Source organism: Erinaceus europaeus, chromosome 21, assembly GCF_950295315.1.
Source record: "Erinaceus europaeus chromosome 21, mEriEur2.1, whole genome shotgun sequence".
Taxonomy (NCBI): Eukaryota; Metazoa; Chordata; class Mammalia; order Eulipotyphla; family Erinaceidae; genus Erinaceus; species Erinaceus europaeus.
Window position 1 is genome coordinate 10,040,043 of NC_080182.1, and position 19,329 is coordinate 10,059,371.

The window sequence follows — 19,329 nt, forward strand, 5'->3', positions numbered from 1 at the left end:
TTCTTTTTTTTTTTCCTCCAGGGTTATTGCTGGGCTTGGTGCCTGCACCATGAATCCACCACTCCTGGAGGCCATTTTCCCCCCTTTTTGTTGCCCTAGTTGTTGCAGCCTCGTTGCGGTTATTATTGCCATTGTTGATGTTGCTTTGTTGTTGGATAGGACAGAGAGAAATGGAGAGAGGAGGGGAAGACAGAGAGAGAGGGGGAGAGAAAGATAGACACCTGCAGACCTGCTTCACCGCCCGTGAAGCGACTCCCCTGCAGGTGGGGAGCCGGGGGCTTGAACTGGGATCCTTACGCCGGTCCCTGCGCTTTGCGCCACGTGCGCTTAACCCACTGCGCCACCGCCCGACCCCCGACATAGTGTATTCTTAACCCCTGATGACAACTGCTTATTTTGCAGTACCTAAAATATATGTCCCATACCTCTGCACCGCCCTAATAAAACCTTGATCTGTTTAAACCCACTCCCAGCCACCCCACAGCCAGTTCCTTACGCACGCACCATGCAGCCAAAGTCCCTTTTTATTCTAACTATAAGTCACCAGATTTGTTTCCTAGTGATGATGTGGTTTCAAGTCAAGGAGACCAACAGCAACAATGGGACAAGTCTCTGGTTCTGTTCACACACTGAGATGCTGGGTAACGCTCCAAAACAAAACAAACACATCGCTCAGTCTAGGGAAAAGTGAAAGGGACTCTTGAGGGTAGTGGGAGTGGGGAAGAGGCAGAGTCCTCTGGGGATCCTGACCCAGAAGCCCACTGCAGGGGTGGACACTAGTTCTGGCTTGGTGGGCACTGAAAGGCCACAGGTCCAAGGCTTACCAGCTTAAGACTTCAAACCTGTAACCAGACTGAATTTTAACAGTGGTCGCAGACTGTTAAAACATTTCTAATAATCCCTGTTCCAGCCCCCGGCTCCCCACCTGCATGGGAGTCGCTTCACAGGTGGTAAAGCAGGTCTGCAGGTGTTTACCTTTCTCTCCCCCTCCTCTCTCCATTTCTCTCTGTCCTATCCAACAACGATGACAACAAAAATAACTACAGCAATAAAACAAGGGCAACAAAAGGGAATAAATAAATAAATAAAAGCATTTCTAATAATGACTTGTTCTTTGAAATGTGGACTTTTCTAAAAGTTTAGACCAGGGAGAAAAGAAGCAACTGGTGGCATTACTTTTTAAGACACAGCTATATATAAATAATGTCAAAGGACATGAATTATGGTGATGTCATGTATGATACAGCAAATCCTAACAATGGGATCTTCAAGTTAACCCAATTGCCAAATAATTTCATTATAGCAATAACCATCTGTTGCCTTCAGATAGCAGGAATCTCCTGTTTCCTCTATAAAAACCCATATTTCCTCCAGTCCTGGAACCTCTAGGGTGGGGCTCACATTCCTGCATGCTTCTCTCAATTCATACCAATTGATACGTACCTGCTGATCCCAACCTAATCCACGCAACGAGTACCACCTCGGCATGCTTCACTTCAGAATGTGCCCAGAGACATCAGGCGTGGAATGGCAACCCTTCAGCCTCATCACTCGGGTGAGACCTTTCCTTTCATGGTATTCTCTAATTCCATTTTGGCTGGTTCACTTCCTAATAGAGCCCTAAAACCTAGATATAGACCAGGTCCCATGAGATAGGGCATATGTTCACATGTATCTATAAATGAGGGCAAAATATATACTTGAAAGCAAAAGTGCACAATAGTCTGCAGTGAGTCAGTATATGCAGCAAGCAAGCAGAATGATCTAACAAGACACCATAAAGTTCCTAATGAAATAGCGTCCACTTAGACAGATACCTTCCTCACCTACTTCCTATTACACTTCTCTCACTCACTCCAAAGCTAACTTTAGCAAAGCAAGGACTGCAAAAGCTGAATAAGGGCAAGAGACTGGCATACTTGAACGATGACTCTTTAGTCACTATCAGGCCACCCCATCAGCTGGGGCCCTATTCCGGAAGTCCTGAGATTCCCACACAGACATGATGGGCCTAGACCTCGAATAGATCTCTCCATTGTCACTGGTCATCTCCATCAGAAACAACACAATAGACCCCTGAGTGGACTCCCATAGGGCCTTGCCCTCAATGTGGATCAACAATGGTAGAAAATGTTCCATCCTCCAAAGGGAAGCTGGATAACATACTCTATCTTCCACCTGAGGGAGATGGGTCCTACAACTGGGGCAGCTTTCAACATTCCTACTCATGACCACAGAATGTGAGCTCAGACCTACAGGGATGCAGAGGTCACATAGGCTCCTAAGCTGAATATGGGCTCCAGATCAGATCAAATCAATAGGATTTATAGTCAACAATATTTATACCCCTTTCCCATATTTGGGAGCTACTCTCTTCCCTGATGTAGCTTTCTACATCAGGATATCATCATCAACTTGGGTCCACCTGCATATCAAAGTCAGGCTCAGGAAAAAATTAGTATAGTCATGGGCCCTTTGGAATATAACTAAAAATAGGTCTACTAAGTATCTTCAAAACAGAGACCCCAAATCTTCATCTGCACTATTCCAGCCTTTAGGTTCATGATTAGTCACCAATTTGTTTGGCTTCATATGTTAACTCTTTGTTTAGCCACCAGGTTCCAGATGCTACCATGATGTCAACTGAAATTCCCTGGACAGACAACCCCACCAATGTGTCCTGGAGCCCCGCTTCCCCAGAGCCTTGCCCCCACTAGGGAAAGAGAGAGACAGGCTGGGAGTATGGATCCACCTGTCAACGCCCATGTTCAGCAGGGAAGCAATTACAGAAGCCAGACCTTCCACTTTCTGCACCCAATAATGACCCTGGGTCCATACTCCCAGAGGGATAAAGAATAGGAAAGCTATCAGGGGAGGGGATGGGATATGGAGTTCTGGTGGTGGGAAATGTGTGGAGTTGTACCCCTCTTATCCTATGGTTTTGTCAGTGTTTCCTTTTTATAAATAAAAATTCAAAAAATTTTCTGTAAGTCAAAGTGTTATTGAAGTAAAGTCAAAGGGGAAAACGGTATCTTACTAACTGATTTGTTTTCTCCAACACCTGAGGTGCTTTCTGATGGTCCTTGCTGCTGCTCTGCCAAACAGCCTCTCTCACCACTAAAGGCTGAGGACAGTGAGGTTATCATAGGCCTGAGGGTGGGTTAATGCATTATCATGCTTCAAAAGAGCATAAACACCAGCTTGGTAGCCCAGGTGAGAAAGAAAATGAATGATGCTCTATTGGCAATGCTAGTTAGCACCCACAGGTCAAAGGTGTGTACGATTCAGTAGGTATTCACTCAGCAACTGACTAGGCAGAACTTTGCCTTATGGGTTTACAGCAGACACACACACACACACACACACACACACACACACTCACTCACAGACATGCCATCTATCATTCAGTTATGCTAGTAAACAAAAGAGTAAAACACCCAAGTGCTGCAATACACCATACAGAACAAATGAAATTTAGCTTAAAATGCAATCAGCGGAAAAGGTATTTGGCTTATAAGACTAACACCGAAACTCAATTATGAAGCTACTGAAATATTATAAACTACTAGTTTGGGGCTTCTCGATGGAGGAACTACCTCAGATTGTCAATATTGGAAGAGAAGAGGCCAGGCAATGGTGCACCTGGTTGAGTGCATACCTTACAATGTGCAAGGATGCAGGTTCAAGTCCCTGGGCCCCAGCTGCAAGGGGAAAGCTTCACAGGTGATAGAGCAGGGCTGCAGGTGTCCGTCCATCTCTTTCCCTCTCTATTCCCTCTCGGTTTTTCTTTCTTTTTTTAATTTTTTAAAAATATTTATTGATATTTAGTTTTTCCCTTTTAGTTGCCCTTGTTGTTTTCTATTGTTGTAGTTATTGTTATTGTTGTTGATGTCGTCATTGTTAAGATAGGACAGAGAGAAATGGAGAGAGGAGGGGAAGATAGAGGGGGAGAGAGAAAGACAGACACCTGCAGACCTGCTTCACCGCTTGTGAAGCGACTCCCCTGCAGGTGGGGAGCTGGAGGCTTGAACTGGGATCCTTTACGCTGGTCCTTGCGCTTTGCACCACGTGCGCTTAACCCGCTGCGTTACCACTGACTCCTTAGGTTTTTCTGTCTAGCTGGTAAATAGCAAATTAGAAAGTGCAAAGATAAAAGAGGAGGGGGAGAGAACACTGGGGCCTTGTAGAACAAGGCTGTTAGCTTTTTCTGAGAGTTTCAGGCTAAAGAGTTCAGGTCCCTACTCCAGCTCATATTGGTCAGTGCCAACAGGTGGGATAAAAGATCAACATTAAGCCATTATTGTCTCTGGCCAATCATGTTTTCTGGCTCTTAAAATAAGTCAGTCAGGATTAATATTGTTTGGATATGATATATTTTCCTGTTTTCATTTCCACCTTAACTCAAAATAGAAAGAAAAACAAGATCTAGAAGTAGAAATAACAGATCAATCCAAACTCCCATAATTCACCCCCCTCCCCACCCCTGCCCGCCATTGTGAAGATCAACTCTCCTGTCTTTTCCGCTGCTATGTGTTTGCTAGAATGAGTGAAAATCCTGGGATGGCTGTCCAGACCCATGCAGACTGGGGGCCGCCCAATCACACAGGGCCAGCCGTAAGAGACATTTAAAAGATGTGCAAGTTCCAGGTCTAGGACTCGGGAGGTTTTGAGACTTCTATTCTCCCCCTTGGACGTCTATGGAAACAAGCCTGGAAGAGAAACAAGCCTGGAAGTACACATGGAACAGAACTAACTCAAGACCCCTGACAGGTGAGCGAGGAAGTCTGCACCTCCTTGGTGTACTGCTAGGGGTTGAGTGAGCCCAACTGAGTCCAGCAAGAGAACTGCTAGAGTCTCCCAGATGAAACGGCTGGTTTTCAGAAATCCCTTGTTTTTGAAAATATTTTCTTTCTTTCTTTCTTCCTTCCTTCCTTTTTTTTTTTTTTTTTTTTTTTGCCTCCAGGGTTATCACTGGGGCTTGGCGCCTGCACTGAGAATCCACTGCTCCTGGAGGCCGTTTTTTCCCATTTTTGTTGCCCTTGTTGCCATTGTTATTGTTGCTGTTGTGACTGCTACTGGATAGGAAAGAGAAACATTGAGAGAGGAGAGGAAGACAGAGAGAGGGAGAGAAAGACAGACACCCGCAGACCCCCCCCCTCTGCAGATGGGGAGCTGGGGGCTCGAACCGGGATCCTTGTGTCCATACTTCCTCTTCACACAACATGCTAAGCTTAACCCACTTTGCTACCACCCAGCCCCGTTTGAAAATACTCTTAACAGTGAACTTTGTCACTATCTTTGCAAATCAAATCAATTTCTTTGGGGAGCTCTTTGGAGGTTTTTGTTTTTATGGTCTGCCTCTTTATCTGGGGAAAATCTTGAGCCACAGCTCTGAAGCTGGTGGTAAGGCAAGAAGGGGAAGTCTTTCTCAGAGTGATTCCCTTTCTTTGTGAGTGGAATGCATGCTGGTGTGGTAGTCTCCACCCTTTTCAGTGGGCCTCTTCCAGCATGGAACTTCTGTTCTATGAATTGAATGTGGTGAGAATAATCAGGGCACCCATCTTCATGGCACACAATTGACCTAGGACATCTACTTTTTTTTGGGGGGGGAGGTGGGTGGAGTGGAGCCTCCAGCTCCTCAGCTGAATTTTCCTGGAGTTTACCCTCTTCAAAATAGTCATTCAGGATAAGAAATGCTAGAGATTCACTGCTGGGGCATGTACGTAATTGGCACACAGCTGACATCAGCCTGACAAGCACACTACGGACTACGCCACACCTCCAGGGATTGTGGGTGTACAGGAAGTGACCTAAGTGTCTGATGCTAAGTCATTCTCCCTTCCTGTGACCCTTGCCTGCTCTCTTCTCTGGGACTCACCATGCTGCTTCGCCTGGGGCCTGAACACACGTAGCCCAGCGCTGGATGCTAGTTCATGAACCCATGGCTCCTGCCATCATGACTAGCTGAGGGAGGGTTGATTTGTAATCCTCAAGAACATGCCATCTTTATGCTGTTTTACTTCCAATAGGCAAAACCCATGTTTCCAATCCCCCACTGCTAATTTGTATTTATATTAATAATTCTAATGACTATAAAGTATTACACTGAATAATATAATTTATATATTATGATATATATGTATATATAAATTCTATGTATACTGTAATTTATTCCTAAGCACGCCCCTGTTGATAGACTTTTTAATTGCTTATAATTTCTTGGAATGATACACATAGCATTCCTCCAGTTTTGCATGATTACTTTAGGATGGATTCTTGGGAACAGAAACATTGAATCAAGGTTGTTAATAATAATGTGGTTCTTGCAACAAACCAGCTGACACTTTCTAGAGGGGCTGAAAGCCTTTCCACTGATCAGGGTATGAGCCCCAGTTTCATCACAGTCAGCTCATTTTTAGGAACCACACAATTTAGTAGATGAAATGTTGAATAATGAGGGCTTTGGTTACATTTGTGTGACTGGGTGAAAGCCTGGGGCAACCATGAAGCTGTCTGATTTATACACCACTGGATAAATGAGGTTGGCATAAAATCCTGAAAGTGCAGAGAGGGAAATAAGAAGGCATTGTTACTCTGTTATTTATTTCTGGAACAATATAGCAACCCTATGCTGTGGAGAGGGGTATTTGCTTTTCTAAAATGAGGTTTTGGAGAAGGAACCTTCATTTCTAAAGACAGGGTCTTTGAGTAGGGGAGACTTTTCCTTAAGCACATGCTATAATTGGGCATCATTCACATAACCATACTGAGAGAATGGCAACAAACGAAGTTTGTGGTTTGTCAACGAACAAACTTTCTAGAATTTTGCAGCAGGTCTCCCTGATTTCTGTAATAAGATTACTCTGCGGTTGCAGAATACTTCCCAGCTAACAGCAGCATACCTGAGAGAGGAGCTTTATTTTAATCACGACCTAATAGTGTATACCCACAACCAGAAGACAGCCTGGCAAGGCTCCTGTGTCCTTCCACAGCACACTCAGAAGTACTAAGAAAGCACCAGGTAGGCCCTAGCTACAAGAATGGTGACACCCTCCCAGGCATGATGCCAGTGACTTGTGGGCAATAACAGTTAAATTGAGGTCACTGATGAAAAGAGTTGCAAGGATTATATTTCTCTCCACAGGAAAACAAATTCTTGATTGTCATCTAGAAATATATTCACTTTCTTGCTCTGGGGTCAGTTTTAGAGGGGTTGTCGGGAAATTGTGAGGATGTGGTTGATCTTGGCAGGGCTTGACTTGAGGGGACATCCATCCTGTCAGTCTCTCTCTCTCTCTCTCCCGAGAGGTCGAGCAAGGAAGGACACCTCCTCAACGTTTGCCTCATCTTATCAGACTCCCTGCCTCACAAAGCATCCTGCATTTCTGATACTATGGCCTGCTCCCTTATTATCTACATAATCATTGTTTTGCCTGAAAGATACCTACCCATTCCATTCCTTTGATCTATCTTCTTTCTACCCTCGAGACCCTCCCTGCCTGAAGGGTAATATTAATCCTACCACTTAAAACCCTCTCAACAGTTGCTAAGAAAGTTCCTACTTTCTCCAGCCCTTTTGCCTTTCTCTGCCCCTTTCCAAAACATGTCAAGCCATTTCTGTTTCCGACTTGCCACTTCTGGGTCTGCCTTTTAAAAGCCTTAGCTTTCTGAACAATAGAGAATTGAACCACTTCACCACCATGAGCTCTGTTCATGAGTCATCTCCCTCACGTTGCTAAGTGAGTAGCAGCCCAGGCTGGCTCAGGCCGCGTTCTCTCCAACCCAGAGAGTACACGCCCGGCAAGAGGTGCCCCCACACGAGCCCGGCAGGGGTAAATAAAATGGTGGCATCATGCCTTAGGCTCTAGGGGCCGGGTCCAACCTTCAGTGAGTCAGGGCATTTCAGTGTAATAGCAAGGAAATGCCATATTCTCTTCTAAGCACTTGCACCTTCTGCCCAAGACCAAGTCAAAACCAAGACTGGAAGGTGCTGGTGGGACATCTGCTTGTCTGTGAGACAATTCAAATCAACATGTCCTAAACTGAATGGGATATCCAATCTAGTACTTAAAATCTACTCTGTCTGTTGTCATCCTTGATTCCTCTCCTCGTCAGTCCCATATCCAAGCTGATAACAAATCCACTCATGGACATGTCTTCAAAACATGTCTAAAACCTGCAGGCCACTCTGGGTCCCCATCCCCCTGGCCACAAGGGATGAGGGTCAGAGCAGCTCCCCAGGGAGTCCCAGGGTAACTCGGCATGTTGTTGGCGCTGTGCGCAGAGAGGATCTCGGGCTCATTCAACTCTGGGAGCTGCCTTGGAAAGCTGGGCAACCCGTTTATTGAAAGGAAAGGCAGGCAGATATACCTATAACTTGGGGGGAGGGAGGTTGAGGTAACCATTAACCCAAACACAGAGCAACACAATGCCTAGTCACATTATGACCAACAGATCATTTGATCACAAGTAAAAGGTTACCATACAAGGTTAGGTCACAAGCTTTACAATGTACATTTGTCTGGAAGTACATTGCAGGCATTTTAGGACAGCAGCGGGGGAAAGGGAGGCAGCTGAGCAATCAGGATGTTTGTTGCCGGTTTTCACGTTAACTGCACACAGTAATCCATGGCTTTTAATTAAAGAAGGAAGTGGGGGAGGTGGCGTGTGTAGAAAGGCGCCCATGTCCGGGGGTCCAGCCATCATAAATTCTAGAGACTGGGGGGGGACTTGCCCTTGTCTCGACCTGAAGGGAGAGTTGGGGGTCAAGCTGCTTGGACCTCATGGAAACAATGGCCTGGACTTTCTGGGACAGTGGGCCCCACTCTCCAACAAAAACCCAACCCCATTCATCTCACTTATTCCATAGCCACCACCCTTGGCAAAGCCATTGTTCTGCTTAATAATCCATGTTCTACTCTACTATTTTTTCCCCCTCTAACTACCTTCTCTGATGCTTTCTTAGGCCTATCAGATGCTTCAGATTATTGATATGTAAGGCACGTCGCCGTCTCAGGACCTAGTTACTGTTTCTTCTGCCACACATCTGCACGATTCTCCGCTTCTCTTAAGTTTTTACAGTAATGTCATTTTTTCAATTGTAGCCTAACTTCTCTATGCCTTGCTCATCCTTTCTGTCTGCTAACTCCCAGAATGCAATACTTTCCTATATACTCAACAATTCATGTGCCTAGTAAGCTTTTCATTTACCTTTTAACTCCCCGTACCCACATTAAAACACAAGGTCTGTTAAAGCAGGGATTCTTGTTTGCTTTCTTTCACAAGTACATTGCCAGGTCTTGGAACATAAACAGTAAGGGACTGTTGGATTTGATTTGAACTCCTTCCTTTGTGTAACTCTAGACCAAGGAATCGGGTCATGAACAACAGCTTTGAGTGAAGTGTTGGTATTTGATATCATTTCCTTTTTTTATTTAGTGAGTTTTGGAGTTGGGGATTTCATAGTTAGATTCTTTGTTATCTCCGATTCCCAGGTCTGGAATTACACAGGGGAAGGAGTCAAGTCATGAGGTCACGAGCGAAATGACATCAAATCCCAATACTTCACTCAAAGTTGTTATTCATGATCTCAGTTAGGCTACATGTAATCAGAATAATAAGCAAGACACCTTGAATATGCATCAGTTCCAACACAGGTTCACTCCAATAAGGACTGAACACTTTTTTCCCCAGTGGTGATCTCAAGTTGACTTTCTCATTCTTTTAATTTCAAATAGAGAGGCGTGGGAGGGGCACACAGAGAGATACCACAGCACTGGAACATCCCCTGTACCAAGATACCCCCACGTGGGCCAAACGTTAGAGCCTGGGTGATATGTGTGGCCAGTTATCCAGACTGAGGAGGAGGATCATGGAAGAGTTTTTTGGGGTGATAAAACTCCACAGGGCTCAGGGACTTGTACAAGAGAATGAAGCTAGGCAGATGGGTCGGGAGCAGAAATGATAAAGCATGATTTCTGAATCATTTATTGCCTGAGGAGCAGTCCAGCTGCCTGATGCCTTCATTAGTTAAGATTGAGCACTGAGAGAAATGGGGAGGAATCAATACCCTGCAGGGATGGTGCTGTTGATGCAAAGAATATTATAGTAAGTACATTTCTTCCCCCTTTTAACCAGCTGGTGTTTTATTTCATTTTAAAATGAAATGCTTTTCAATCTTTTAAGATGATGGGAAATGTGCATTTCAACATAATGAAAGAATACAATGAACTGGATCTTTCCAGGACCCAAGACACCTTCTAATGAGCTCTAAGTTCTACTCAAGGAACCACCTTACTTAATGGTATACAGACAGCTGGAAAGATATGTCTGTACACCCTTTGTAATTTATTTAAATTTCAACTAGACAATAGCTAAGGCACTGGATAGAACAGTTGATTGCCATTTCATCTAAGAACAGGCTTTCTTTTTCCTGGTGTGCTGTTTTCAGTTTTATAAAGGAATATGTGTGAGCTAATGTATTTTAAGTATCTACTAGTATGTACTTTGACAAACAAAGAAACATTAAAACCAAACAAAGTTAAGAGTCTGGTTGCCATTTAATACACACGGTCAAATATATCATCACTAACTAAAGCATGTCAAGGACAAAACATGTTGGAGAAATGTCGCTCTGAACCCATAGGAAACAGAATTCTGAAACGATCTGATACAAACTATAGTAAAGCGAAACTTAAGGGCTTAACACAATTCTGTTCACTGATTACGAGCATTTTTATAGTATCAGTGTAATATTGCCTAATATTGACAATGAGCTCAGGGGCTAATAACAGGTGATCATGCTGAGGATACCAGAGGCAGAACAAGAGCTGGGCAGCACTTGGAGGAGGAGGACGGACACGTCCTGTACCCTCCACACACGCATACGCACAGGCATACTGTGAGACACACTTGGTTGGTGGAAAACTCAATCACTGCACTTAAAGGGTTTGTCTATCAGTTTATGACATTTCTGTCAGAGATAAGTACCATTCTCTTAAACTCATTATTGAGTGGGAGCGAGTGGTGTTTGAGCCAAGCTTAGAGTAGTTGTTGAAATAAGCTGGTAAACAGGACTTTCATCTGTCTGGAAGCTGAAATAAGAGAGAGAAGAGGGATGCCAGTGGAGGCCATGCTACCATTTGGGTGGCCTCTTAGAAAATGAGGAGACTAAGTGGCTGATGTTCAGGAGAGAGCTCACCTGGATAAGGCACCACCCAGCTTTGACCCTGGTCCCCACAACACTGGAGGAAGTTTCTGTGTTACGGTATTTCTCGCTCTCTTTCCCTCTCTCTCTCACCAGAGCACTGCTCAGCTCTGGCTTATGGTGGTGCAGCGGATTAAACCTGGGACTCTGGAGCCTCAGGCATGAGAGTCTTTTTGTATAATCATTATGTTATCTACCCCTGCCCCCCCCTTTCTTCCCCTCTTTCTTCTCTCTGTCTTTCTCTCTCATTTTATCTGAAAGAGTTGTCTTCTGAACAATAAAGCCCCAGCGGTGACCAAAAAAAAAAATTCTGGTTGGAACAAAGCCGAGAAAAATTATCCTCTGAATAGACAAGGCTGTGATTTAATGGAGTAGTTTTATGAAAACTCAGCCTGTTGTAGAAGCCATTTCTTTCTAAGTGTCTCGGAGATACTTGAAGTATTTAAGATAGTGCTCATGTGTGACACTGGCTTATTTACTTCCTAATTATCCTCCCAAAAGTTCAGGTTCCCAGTTGTAAAGGTCTGTATTCAAAGTGAACAGATAATTTTAAAGTGAAAGAAAATCATCAATAAGTGGTGATTCTAAGTAAAAAAAAAAAATCAAGGTGAGTATTTATTGGCGAAGATGGCTACTTTTAAACATTCCAGTGACCCATACCAGCAGCCATCTTTGGCCCCCACCTTGTGTCAGATCTGAGATAGACAGGTTGACCTAAACATTGAAAATTCAAATGATCTATCTCTAGCTCGATGTGGTCATCATTAGAGGGTTCCGTGATATTAATGAATTAGAGAAACGTTTCTTAAAAATGAAATGCCGAGGCGACCTGCAGCAGAAGGCTGGAAGGAAAAAAAACTGTACATTTGTGTCAGAAACAAGAAAATCCACATCACACTAACATCTATAAAACACTGAACACTAGAATACACATAATCAGATGCTGTGATTGTGCTGAAGTTATTCTTTTATAAAAGTGATAGCACTACCCCTGATAACAACTAATGGGCTCTTAGTTGACACTGCCTTTCTCTCAAGGCCTGGAAGAAAAGACTGCCCTGTTCTTGAAGAGTTTGAAGGAGCTTCATTTCAGGAGCCTACATTGTAATATTTCACTCTGCCTGAGTGAATAGATCGCTGCAGGTGTCATTAGCAAGAATGAGAACTCTATGGGAACTGCTAACCATTTAGTACTTCTAGCTCATTCTGGAGTTTTCATTGCAAAGAAAGGTAAAGGGGGGGTATTCACTAAAATTAAGATTTAGGGGACTGTAGAAATGAGATGAGACCTTCGTGTCAGAGCGCGTTTGATTAGAGGGTAGAAGTCACGACTTGAATTCTACCTGCTCATCTCTCCACACCACAAGGTGGAGACGACTGGCTCCACACTGTTCACAGACGGGTAAGTTTCTGTGTGCATGTCTAGCCCCATCCTCTGGGACAAGGAACTCTGTGGACCAGAGACGAGTGATGATAGTTAAGGCCACGACTGTCCGTTCGTCTTTCCTGCACTGTCCTTTCCTACTGATGTGTTTAAGTCTGTAACGCAGGGCGGTAAATCTGAGGTGGCTGTGAGCCTGTGCTGGTTCCGAGGTGCGCTGTGTTGAGGGGATGGCAGCCTGCGGAGGGGCCCGGGGGCGGATCTGGGAGCCAGGTGAGAGATGACAAACCAGAGATATTAAGAGATCCCTAGGAATTCTCAGAAACATCAGGAAGAGGGCAGGATCTGTCCTGGAGTCATGTCAAGTGGGCTGCTACCTCTGGCATTTGGAAACTAAAGGAAGACATTTGGGAGGCTTAGAAAATAGGGGGGTCGGGGAATGGGAGGTTTTGGTGTCATGTGTAACAGGAAACAATCTGCCTGGGGAGAGCAGGGACTTACGGGGAAAAAAGTCAACTGAACAAGGACAATGTAACACTCACGGTTCTTGCAGAGTGTCACCCTGGCTGATTCAAACATAAAGATACTGGGGTAGGGGGCTCAATTCCTGGGCAGGGTGGCGGAGATGGAACGCCTCAGGTCAATCTTCCACTGAGCACTCTAATCACATCATTACTGTAAGGTAGCAGCTCACACCAGGTGGGGAACCAGGGGCTCAAACCTGGACCCTTATACCGGTCCTTGCGCTTTGCACCACCTGCACTTAACCCGCTGCGCTACCACCCAGCACCCAATTCATATTAAAATGACTATTCTGTAAAAGTAACATACAGACTAAATGCAATCCCTATCACGATTCCAATGTCACCAATTAAGGAAAAAGCAAACAACAATGCAAGTTGCTTAGAACCAAAAAAAGAGCCGATTGCAAGCAGTCCTGTAAATAACGTAAGAATGGAATGGCCTGGCCAAGGAGGTTATCTCAGCAAAAAGCACAGAACTTGTATGCATGAGATTCCAACCTGACCCCACGTGTGTGAGCCTGGAGTGGTGCTGGTCTTTTTCTCTTTGTCTACCTGTTCCTGCTTCTCCTTCAAGCCAATACACAAAAAAGCCAACATATAAGTAATTTAATACATAAACAAATCTTTAAAAAAAAAAAAAAGCTGAATGGAGGTACCATGTTCGCTGACTTTAAGCCATACTACAAAGTGAATGATAATCTAACCTGTGTAGGGCAGGAGTAATGGCAGACACATTGATCAGTTCAAGAGAACTGAGCATTCAGAAACAGGTTTCAATTATAAGGACATCTAACCTACAACAAAGCAGTCAAGAACATAAAGTGAAAAGGGGAGAGCGTCTTCTTCTCAGATGGTCTTGGGGAAACACGCACAGAATGAAGCTGGGTCGCCATTTGACATCATGTACAGTTTGGAGGTTAGAACCCAAATTATAAAATACACTCAAGAAAAAATAAGCGGACTAGTTACTGATAGAAGTTTTTGTTTTATTTTATTTTTAATTTTTTTCCCTGTTGTTGCCCTTATTGTTTATCGTCATCATTGTTATTATTGTTATTGTTGGATAGGACATAGAAAAATGGAGCGAGGAGGGGAAGACAGAGAGGGGGAGAGAAAGATAAGACGCCTGCAGACCTGCTTCACCGCTTGTGAAGTGACCCCCCTGCAGGTGGGGAGCCAGGGGCTCGAACCAGGATCCTTACGCCGGTCCTTGTGCTTTGCGTCACCTGCGCTTAACTCACTGCGCCACCACCCGGCTCCCTCTGCTACAAGTTTTGTTTTGTTTTTCTCTGAACCAAAGGTTACTTATTTCCCCCTGATAAAAGTTTTACAGGTGTCTTCTAGAACTCCACTGCAAGAGCCTTGGGAAACAAAGCAAAAATAAACAAGTGGGATCACACCAAGCCTAAAAGTTTCAGCGCAATGAAAGAAACTTATCACTAAGGGGTGAAGACATCCTATTGTACACCATATGATAGACAAGGGGCTGGTATCCAAGCACACATAAAGAACTCACAACACTCAGTAGCAAATGCAACAGTTAAAAAAAAAACAAAACACAACCTCATCAAAAAAGGAAGAAGAACGTGGAGATGACACTTCATCAAAGAAGACATACAGATGCCTACAGGCAGGCAGAGGCGATCTTCATCGCTCATTATTACGGAAATGCAAATCAAAATGACTATGAGATGGTGTTCCACATCTCTAAGAGTGACCTTTATCCAAAGGAAGAGAAACAACAATGCCGGTTAAGGCTGGGTAAGGCAGTCCTTGTATACCGTGGGCAGGAATGCACACTGGTGTATGGAGACAGTATGGGACTCTCTCCAAACGTTCACAAACACATCTATCACATGATCAAGGGTCATCTTTGGCTACAACCTGAAGGAGCTAGAGGGCGTCATATTAAGTGGAGTAAGTCAGAAGAGGGGGGCAACACTGGATGATCTCACTCTTACCTGGGGCATAAAGAAATAAAGCAAAGGAACACACAAAACCAACTAAAGCAAACTCTGAGCCTCTGACTAGAACTGAAGTTGCCAAAGGAGCATGGGGAGGGAGTTCAACAGACAGTAGGAAAGGGAGACTGACAGACGGCCTTGGTGCTGGACATGGTATGGTAACACACCACTGGGAGATAGGTGACATTATACACCTAAACGATAGAGTTTTCAGAAATGTTTATTTTTGGATAGAAATTGAAGTTAAAAGGGAAGGGAGAATGACAGAAGGGGAAAGTGAGAACAAAGAGAGACCTGCAGCATTGTTTGACTGCTTGTGCAGCTGTCCCCCTGCAGGTGGGTACGGGGGGGGGGGGTTCATCCAGGCCCTTGTACACTGTAGCATGCACTTAGCTGGCCTTGCCACTACCTGCACCCACATACTTAGGTTATAAATGATCTCATTGGTTCTTCTTCTTTTTTTCTGGAGAGCACTGGTAATGCAACAAGCAAGTGAAAGATAAATCTAGCGACAGACCGAGACTAGGGATAAAGATGAAAGCATGGGATGTCGGGCAGTAGTGCGGAGGGTTAAGCGCACGTGGCGCAAACCAGCATAAGGATCCCGGTTTGAGCCCCCGGCTCCGCACCTGCAGGGGAGTCGCTTCACAGGTGGTGAAGCAGGTCTGCAGGTGTCTGTCTTTCTCTCCCCCTCGGTCTTCCCCTCCTCTCTCCATTTCTGTCTTATCTAACAATGATGACATCAATAACTACAACAATAATAACTACAACAATAATGACTACAACAATAAAACAAGGGCAACAAAAGGGAATAAATAAATATTTTTTAAAAAAAGATGAAAACATGAACATGTGAATAAAAGGAGAGTTCTGGAAATCTGCCACGAAGCAAGCGGCAGTGATTCTCTATACACACAGTGTCCAAAACCCTAAATACGTAAGTCCAGATGGATTCTAAGGAAAGCTATAGTCCTGATGATATGTCTATAAAACAGGTAGAAGCGTTCAGAAGATGGTAAAGACAGGAGCACACAGATGCCCCCATTCTTTTATTAAAGCAGACTTCTTTTCTGCATCAGGATTCTAGCTGGGGCTTGGTGTCTACCTGATGACTCCAGCACTCCTGGTGGCCATCTCTCTTCACTTTTCCTTTCTTCTTATGATAGGGACAGAGAGAAATTGAGAGGAAGAGTGAGGGAGAGACACTACAGCTCTGTCTCCCTGCCCGGGAAGCCTTCACCTGCAAAGTACCTGGGCCTGGGTTCTTGCACGCGATGGAGCGATGTGTGTTCTCTGCTAGGGAACCACTACCTGCTTCCTACATTGATTTCCCCCAAACACGTGGGGAAGACTAAATGATCCACAAATTAGGTTACAAAGAGAGCCTCGGGACTAGACAGGAGCTTATAATATAGATGGTGTTTTCAGATTTATGATGTAGCTCCATTAGAAAAGTACTTCAAAATACTTTAAAAACAGAAAATTTGGTGGTCCAGGAGGTGGCACAGTGGCTAAAGATATGGACTCTCAAGCATGAGGTTCTGAGTTTAAGTCCCAGCACTGGGTTGTGTGTCCCCTGCTCTCTCAAGGAAATTTTAAGAATCATAAAATTTGAATATGCAAAATTACCCCCAAATGAAATTCAAGTGGACAAATAGGATAGTGAATATATTTTTTATTTGTTATTGGATAGAGACAGAGAGAAATTGAGAGAGAAGGGGGAGACAGAGAGGAAGAGAGACAGAGAGACGCCTGCAGACCTGCTTCACCACCTGTAAAGGGACTCCCTTGCAATTGGAGAGCCAGGGGCTTGAACTAGGATCCTTCGGCTGGTCCTTGCGCTTTGTGCCACATGCACTTAACCCGCTGCACGACTGCCGACTCCCTTGAATAGTGAATATATGTAATGGGAAATATTTAGATAAAAAGAAAGAGTAGAAAAGTCTACATACTAAAACATGTAGTCTTAAATTAAGGGATCACTGTTAAGGATAATTTATAGTCTTGAGCGCTTTATTAGAGAATACATAAATTCTTAATCATTGGGGTGAGATAGTCAAATCATTAAAAAAAAAAAACCCAAGGGAATGATTACCCCACACAAGCTAGAAGATGGTTATATTTGGGAGGAGGATAAGTGTACTGTGAGAGGGGCAAGGCTTTCTCAGGAGCTGGAAATCATGCCTCTTAAATTGCATTACAGTTACCCACCTGTTTGCATCAGAACCACTTGTCAAACTAGGCAAAGGTGTTGACGTGTCAGTTTTGCCCGAGAGATATTTCACAATAAAAGTCAGTCAAAGAAGACAGCTGAATTACAAGGATCAGGAAGAAAAAGGGTAGACAAAGAGTAGCGAGAGTACAAACCCCACCCAGATCAATGCTCTTTAGAGGCTACTATTCTGAAACATCAAGACACAGCAAGGCTGAGAGTAAAACTGTGGCGAGGCCACCCCATGGTGCACTGAGTACAGCGCACATGCTACCGTGCACAAGGCCCCGAGTTCAAGCCCCTGGTCCCCTCACCTGCATGGTAGGGAAGCTTCAGAAACAGTGAAGCAGTCCTGCAGGTATCTCTCTCTCACACTCTATTTTTCCCACTGCCTCTATAAAAAAAGAAAGTAAAAATGTGGAAAGAGACTTGCAAGAAAGCAACAGTCAAAGAAATCTGGCATAACTATATTAGCCTAAGCAGTCACGTTCATTAAGGACGGTTCAATTCTATTTGAAGTCAACAGCAACAAAACAACTCACAGAAGTCTGAAACTATACTTATGAATAACTCAGGACCCAAAGAAGGGATATTAATGAAATCGTTTAAAAAATTAGATCTGGGGCGGGCGATTAGCCTGGTGAAAAAATTAGTTCTGAATTAAAACATAATACCAATGCAAGTGGCACTAAGAAGCATATTGAAAGCACTAAATTCTTAGATCAGGGGGAAAAAAATAAGGTTAGAAAACAATAAGCTGGGGGCCAGGCGGTAGCGTACCTGGGTAAGTGCTCACACTACAGTGCACAAGGACATGGGTTCAAGCCCCTAGTCCTCACCTGCAGGGGGAAAGCTTCATGAGTAGTGAAGCAGGGCTGCAGGTGTCTCTGTCTTTCTCTTTCGCTCCACCTCCCCTCTCAACTTCTGTCTGTCTCTATCCATGAATAAATAAATAAAATTAAAAAAGAAAACAATAAGCTCCTTGTGCTAACTAACAAATCAGAAAAAAAAAATCTGAGGAGAATAGAACTACAGGAGCAAAGATAAATGAAAGAAGCAAACATGAAGTGAGTAACATCAGTGAAATCAAGAGAGAATTCTTAGAATAGACCATCTCATTTAATGCTAATCGCAAATAACTATACCCTCTATACTGACAGGACCAGTTGCTTCTGGTCTCCCTGGTCTAAGATTATAGGTGAATGTGTATATATATATCCTTGGGTTATTGCTAGGGCTCTATGAGAACATTACCAATCCACTGCTCCTGGTGGCCATTTTTTTCCATTTTCACTGGATAAGACAGAGAGAAATTTAGTGGGATGGGGAGATAGAGAGGGAGAGAGAAAGATAAGACACCTGCAGGCCTGCTGCACCACTTGTGAGGTGTCCCCCTTGCAGGTGGGGAGCTCGGAGCTCACACCTGGATCCTTGTGCTGGTCCTTGCACTTTGTACTATGGGCACTTAACCAGGTGCACCAATGCCAGGCGATTTAATATTTCCCCAAAACGTTATTATTAGAAATGCATGAATAATTTAAGCCCAGTGTCAAAATTCAGTTTACTAATTTGAAACCTTAAGTGCTTAGAGGTGAAGTTCGTGCATTAAATAGCTCCAGGCAGTCAATCTGTTTTTCCCTTCTTGTCTTGATTAAACAGTGATTTAGAAGACTATAAATTAATAGGAGTGTATATTAACATCATTCCCACCACCCGGGGTCTGTGTCCCAACTCCTACCCCCTACAGTGGCGTTGAGAATCTAGCCTTCCCCTCCCCACCAGAGTTTTTTGTTTGTTTGTTTGTTTTGCTTTTTTTACTTTGGTGTAATATTCCACACTAAGTCAGATCCTGCTTTATGTTTCCCTTTCTGTTTTTCTTTTTCAACTTCTGTTCATGAGTGGGATCATCTCATACTCTCATTCTTTCTCTGGCTTATCTCACTGAATATAATTCCTTCTAGCTCCATACAAGTTGGGGTGAAGAATGTAGGTTCATTGTTCTTCATGGCTGAGTAGTATTCCATTGTGTATATAGACCACAA

General features: G+C 44.0%; 1 protein-coding gene across 3 annotated transcripts in view; it reads right to left on the reverse strand.

Moving 5' to 3' along the window:
- ULK4 (unc-51 like kinase 4) overlaps window positions 1-19,329 on the reverse strand; it is a 511,677-nt gene that overhangs the window by 37,332 nt on the left and 455,016 nt on the right. The gene's annotated exons all lie outside the window — the stretch shown is intronic.